Below are 6,758 nucleotides of genomic sequence, written 5' to 3' on the forward strand. Positions count from 1 at the left end.
GGAAACCCACCAACACCGCAGAGCTGAAGCTCCTGAGCAGTGATTTGAGCTAAAATTCCTCATTTATTGGAATAATGAAGGTTCTGCTGCACAGGCACTGAAAGCATCATACCTGTATATTTGTTTTCCACTTCACAGATATGTTTTAACAGCTAAGTATAAAATCACTGTGGTTTTGGTACATCTTTGGAACATTTGGCTAATGTTTTGGTTTATATTTATATTTAAATTCACCTGCATGATGCTGTTTCAGATACAGGGGGAGATCATATGCAACACAAGAAATACAATCCCATTACCAAAACTGCTTTATCTGCAAAATGCACATAATAAAAATAAACTGGATACATTATTTTGGTTCCACCCTCTGTGAGAGTCCAACTTAAAATCACAATTACTCCACTAACAGATACTCTTCTATCATTTTCACAGTTGGAACTGAATGATACAGGCTTATTTCTGCTCACTGGAACTTCTCATGTCCATTTCTCTGGCTCAGAAGGTGACAAAGCCAGCTACTGTATCTTTGACACATCTGTGGAAAAGTGAAAGTTAGCAGCTTTCAGAGTGTGAGAGGAGAGGGAGAGCGGGAGGTGCTGTGGCTGACCGCAGAATGCCGAACCGCTGCCAGGTGTAATAAAAACCTGCGGTCATAAATGACAAGCAGAGGTGAAATCAAAAACAAGAGAAGGTTCTTTTTGTACCTTTCACTCTCTTTGAGAATAAAAGATGCACTAGCATGAAAGTAAGCTTGCTTTTGGCCCACAGCTTTTCCATGGAACCCCAGAGTTTCCATGGAAAAACTTAAGAAAGCAGCTGTGCTATTTAATGGAAAAATACCGTTTTAACCAGACAGGTTTACCAAACTTTCTGGTTATCTGTCATCTTTATGATGTTATCTTTGACAACAAAAAATTCAATAAAGAAGAATTTTTGTGTGGCTTTTTTAAATTTTACTTGGCGTCTTTCCCTCTGTGTGGTGCACCACACTGTGATGAGCTCATCGCTGTCATCTGTGGCTGGAAGCCAGAGACCCCACTGGTGATTGGTTAGAATGCAGTTTTAGAGGAAACAGATGCACAGATGACATTGATGCTTTATCTGAAGCGTTTCCAAACTGCATTCTCCTGTTTCTCAGTTTTGAGGCCTTTTCATCTTTCTTCTGCTTTGCATTTACTCTTTAACCACCTACACCACTGACCACAACTCTGCCCTTTTAGGACTGGAAACAACTTCAAGGCTAATTAGTTCTCATCTATAGTTAAAAGAACAGCTGCTTCCACAATGGAGTTTATTGTAGAAATAATATATTGTTCTTCGAGTGCCCCCTTCAGAGCCCTCAGTAGCAAACCCGCATGTATCATCTCTACACAGCACACACAGCCACGATCGTGTTTCACCTGATGATACCTTGTAAATGTATTTTTAGTCGTGATCATATCTTTAATTCAGTTGAGAGTTTGCTTGTCAAATCCTTTCCACATCAGTTGGATAAACTAAAGCGCACATGGCCATGAGACTAAAAATAAAGCTGGATGGTTTCTCTCATTCCTGAAAAGCTGAGATTCTAAAGTCATGAACTGTGTGAACAAACTTACAGGTGCAAATATTTCTTCATCATAGAAAGACATCACTAGCATGAAAATCATCCAGCTAAGTTGCTGGTTCAGGTTTCTCTGAAAATTTCAAATCAAAAAAGTCACTAATCTTTTAACCTTTGACCTTTAAGCTCTGACCCCAGCAATACCTGAATCACCCTAACATCCAGTTTCATGTAGATTAAACCAAGAAGCATAGTTAAATGAAGAGATCATCCGCAAGGAGCAGCAGTTTGTTAGTTATCTTATAAACCTCGCCGTGCCAGAACTCGTGAATTAGTGAGCTCGTTAAGGAGAGACAGTTTGATGATCGTATCACACTCTCGAAGGCCAAAGGCCTCGGGGCGGGCCAGACGTGGCCGGTGGCCTGAGACCTGCTCCAATCCAATCTTCTGACATTTCACTTGATATGTTGCATTAACGCTATGTGAAGTATGCCAAGATTGTGTGACAGTATGCATGACTGTGTATTTATCTAACAAGCCGACAAGACTGCAGATTAAATGTATCGTATAAGTTTAAGGAAGCAATTAAAAAATCAATAATTGAGAAACTGAATTTTTAAAAAAACTTGCTGTGTTTTGTGTGGCTACAGTACAAATGAGAAACAAAAAAAAAACGAAAATATGCAGCAGCATACTGTAGCCCTGTGCAGTACCTGGTATTTCAATTACAGCTGTGCAGCTGGAAATATGAAAAACTGCAGGCAAAAAACTTCACACAGACTCTGGGCTCAAAAACTATACATGTACCAAATAAACACCTCACAAAAAGTATGAGCCCCAACCAGAGAACAGCTCACTCCTTAGTCTGGATCTTTAGATGTAATACAAATGTCACCATATTCATCTGTTTGTTTCACTTTGGCTCTCTTTAACATTGATATTATCCAGTTTCATTAAGTTTCATTTTCATCATGCTTGTTAATTTAACTGAAAAGTTACAGATGAAACTTTTCCTGGAAACAAGCAGCTAAAATCATCCTTTAGCCGTTTTTCCTGTGAGAGCAGCTTCACTCCAGTTCTGCAGCCAGTAGGACTTATAATAAGAATAGGATCAGGGAAATTGTTCAAATTTGGACAAATATCGTTTTACATTTTGATAGAAACTTTGCTACTAAACATGAGTGCTATATCTAAATAATTGTCAAACATCTCCTTAAACAACGGTCGTTGTGTTTGGACACTTGGAACAGGTTTGCCTTGGGCTTTGGTCAAGGGTCCAACTCTGCTGTGTTTACAGCTTTAGCTAGAAGCATGTTAAAGATTAAATATAAATATACACACTTTTTATGTGACCGTAATAGTTCCTTGATCATGTGTCTGTCTCGATGTTTTCACTGAGATGCCTGAATGAGGACAGCTGAGGCCAGTTAATGATTTTGAAAAGTTTTTTGTTCTTCTGATTCTGAATGAAGCCACTTCACTGTTCCAGACTTCACCTCATACCATGCTGACGTAGAATTGGCATTTGTTTGGTGGAGCAGAGCGTGTACCAAACAAACAAACAAACAAACAAACAAACAAACAAACAAACAAAAAAGACACTGCACTGTTGTTTTGTGGCTGACTTTAAAGGAAACTCATATGTGCTGAGACAAGAGATTCAGAGCAGAATTTAAATGTACACTTGAACCTCATTTGGATCTGAAGGAGGCAAACCGATCTCCTCTAATGGGTACATGTTGACTGCGAGATCGCCTCCAGGAACAGGCTTTGGATTCTTTAAATCGCATCCCTGAGCCAAGAAATAAAGTACTTGTGTATTTTTTTATGGAGTGCTGATGAGTGTGCTCTTGAAGGTGATGCTAGGCTAAGATTAGACTCAAGTCCAGCTGGCTGTTCAGTTAGTCTGTCTGAGTGAGCTGCACCAGACTGGTTTCACAGACTCTGTCGTAAATGCATCATTAAAGCTGTCATTTTTTCTGCAGTCATTGAAAAGATTGTGGATTATTTACATAACAGGGTAGGTATAAGGATTGTGCAGGGAGGTAGAGAGAGTCTGTAACTATAACTGTACAAAAAGAACAAATATTGCTGGGATATTGTGCGCGAGAATAACATCAGTATTTAACTGACTGTTCATGGCCAAATCACCCCCAGGCCAGAGAAAAAAAACGTGTCCCAGTGCTCCAGATGGGCAGTTTACCTGCCAGTGACTTTACTCTTGCAGCAACGACACACCTGGGTCAGATGGCACATTTGGTAGACAAACACTAATGACCTCTGTGCTCACCGGGAGATTTGTTTTGCAGATGTTGTCGAACAGACATTTATGATTTTCAGATGTCTTCCAGTGGTTTGACAGCGTCTTTGATAGCACCAGAAGCCACAGGGACAGATCACCATTAAAAGTCAAAATTTTAATTTGTCCCAAAGGACGACTTTCATTACTATTGTGTGTTTAAAGTACGTGAGAACCTGCAGGGTTTATAGGCGTCAAAAAGGAACAAAAACAAGTTTTTATCAGAAGTTTCAGTGTTGAGAGTAATGAACATTACACATCAGAGTCACAAGTGACCTGTTAAATTTGATCCCTAATCAGACTTGTGATAGAGATAAGGAGGTTCTCTGGAAAGTGAAACTAAATCTTTAGTGAGAATGCAGGGATAACAAATATAATGAAAGCCCAGAATTTCTGTGTAGTGTGATAGAGAGATGTTACAGAGCATGAGGTGACCCAGATCAGAAAAAGGAGCTGGATTTACTCACATATACATATGTTGATCTTCTTGTGGGAACTGTCTTTATTAACCTAAACCTGAAATTAACTTTAACCTTTAACCTCAAACAGCCCTTTAAAACCATCTTTAAGTCAACAGCCTCTCACCATTCTTCACTATGTGCACACAAACACACTTAGTCCACACCCAGGTCTCATTTAACACATTCAAAACAAGTTTGCACAAGAACACACATGCACGTAAACATGCATCCTCATACAAATTTCAGGCCTTCACACCTGTGCTTGCACGTGTTCGGTGCTGGTGCAGCTTTAGTGAAAAAAGACACCAAAAATGACCTCAGAGGCCAAAATGGGGTGACAACAAAATCAGAGGAAGATGAATCGTGTTCCTAATGAAGCTCGGAGGAGACCAGCAGTCTGTCTGTCCAGCTGTCTGTTGCTCTCTTTTTCTGTCTGTCAGCAGAGCTAAAAGCTCTTACTCAATGAGGTCACCTTACGCAATATTTCTCACTTCTGCTACAACTGTCTCCCTAACTAGCTTCATGCAGAGTTCATAATGTGAGAGCGATGGCAGAGAGCAGTGGAGAAAACATTAAAATGCTCTATATAAGTTCAGCACTATGTTTTTGTAAAGAAAATGTTTGTAGCCTATGTGCAGTAGCATTATCAGTGATTGAAGGTCAAGTTTGATCTCAGGTTCCACAAAAAATATAGTTGAGCAGTTTGTAAATGTGCAAGTGAGAGCACATAGTTCCTGAATAACATAACATTTTTAATACATTTTGGGAAAAAAGGAGCTCTCCATGCAGGTGAAACAAGACATTCATGAGCTGTGAAAACAGAAAAAAATCCATCCAAGAAATTGCTACAATATTAGGGAAAAATCTACAGTTTGGTACATGCTGAGAAAGACAGAAACACTGGTGAACTCAGCAACACAAAAAGGCCTGGGCATGCACGGAAGACAACAGTGGTGGATGATCGCAGAATCATTTCCATGGTGAAGAGAAACCCCTTTACAACAACAAACCAACTGAACAACACTCCAGGAGGTAGGTGTATCGATATCAAAGACTGCATGAACATAAATACAGAGGATTCACTGCAAGGTACAAGCCAATCATAAGCCTCAGGAATAGAAAGGCTAGATTGGACTTTGCTCCTTCGCACCCTCACAAACCCACTGAATTAAAGCTGAAAGTCTGCACTTCAACTGCGTCTCAGTTGTTTCATTGAAATTCATTGTGATAATGTACTGAACCAAAATGAGAAAAGTTGTCTCTGTGCAAATATTTATGGTCCTAACTTTACATGCAATACTACCCACCTGCCTTTCACTCATTTTTTGTTGGTTTTTTGCTCATTTCTAAGAAATCATAAACTTAAATCCGTCATTTAGACTCTTTATTGTGAAAGTTGCTATTAGGTCCATCATGTCGGGCTCTAGTTATCATTAAGCTGTGGCAAAGTGAATCATTTGGACACATGGTTGTTTAGAAAGACACACACCTGCGTATATAAGCTCACACAGGTCGCACTGCAAGTCTGCATTGCTTCTAATATTAATTCAGGATTAGCTGATCATTTTTTCAGAGCCAGCAATGAGAAGGGAGAGTATTTTCTGAGCTGCAGTAACTCAATCTTTCTGAAGCAGGAGATGACTTGTATGATTTTAGGCCAGATCTCTGGGTGACTTTGTCTTTACGGTAGTCAGGTGCTAAAGAGGACACAAACAGATCATGAACATGAACTGAACTTTAAAAGAGTCTAAAATATGATGCAACAGCAGGACTTCCTCGGGCTGCCTCTCTGTGACCACTGACTTCCTGCTTTGTTTCGAAGGCCAACATATCACCTACTAACCCCCATGTGACACATCTCTGGTGGTTGCTGCCTCCCAGTGACCCAAATACGTCCCACTGGTGGTTATGATTTATGATTCTATGCTACGCAGCCAGATTATAAGGACTAAACACCTACTGCTGTGGTGAATTAGACACCTGCAAGTGTGAAAAACCTTTGTTTTACCAGCAAGACTGATCACAGGAAAATTAAACACGCACTTGCAACTTTACAGGAAAGGAAATGCAGTACGTGGGTTCTTTCCGGGTACTCCGGCTTCCTCCCACAGTCCAAAGACATGCAGTTAGTGGGGGTAGGTTAATTGATAATTCTCAGTTGTCTATAGGTGTGAATGTGAGTGTGAATGGTTGTCCAACAAACTTGTGACCTGTCCAGGGTGTACCCTGCCTCCCTGCCTGAGAGGAAAAACAACAGAGAGAGGGGGGAGAGGAAAAGGAGCGAGGATCAGAGCAAATGTGACAGAAAGATTGAATGAAAGAAAAAGAGCAAAAGAAACAAAAGACAGTGTTTATTTTTCTTTCATGTCTGCGGTTCTGATTTATGCTGCTGAAGATGTGGCGTCACATTGGTGTTCCAGTGGTTCACCACACGGTGTTCTTGCACCACCATCAG

Source organism: Oreochromis aureus, linkage group 22 (assembly GCF_013358895.1).
Source record: "Oreochromis aureus strain Israel breed Guangdong linkage group 22, ZZ_aureus, whole genome shotgun sequence".
Taxonomy (NCBI): Eukaryota; Metazoa; Chordata; class Actinopteri; order Cichliformes; family Cichlidae; genus Oreochromis; species Oreochromis aureus.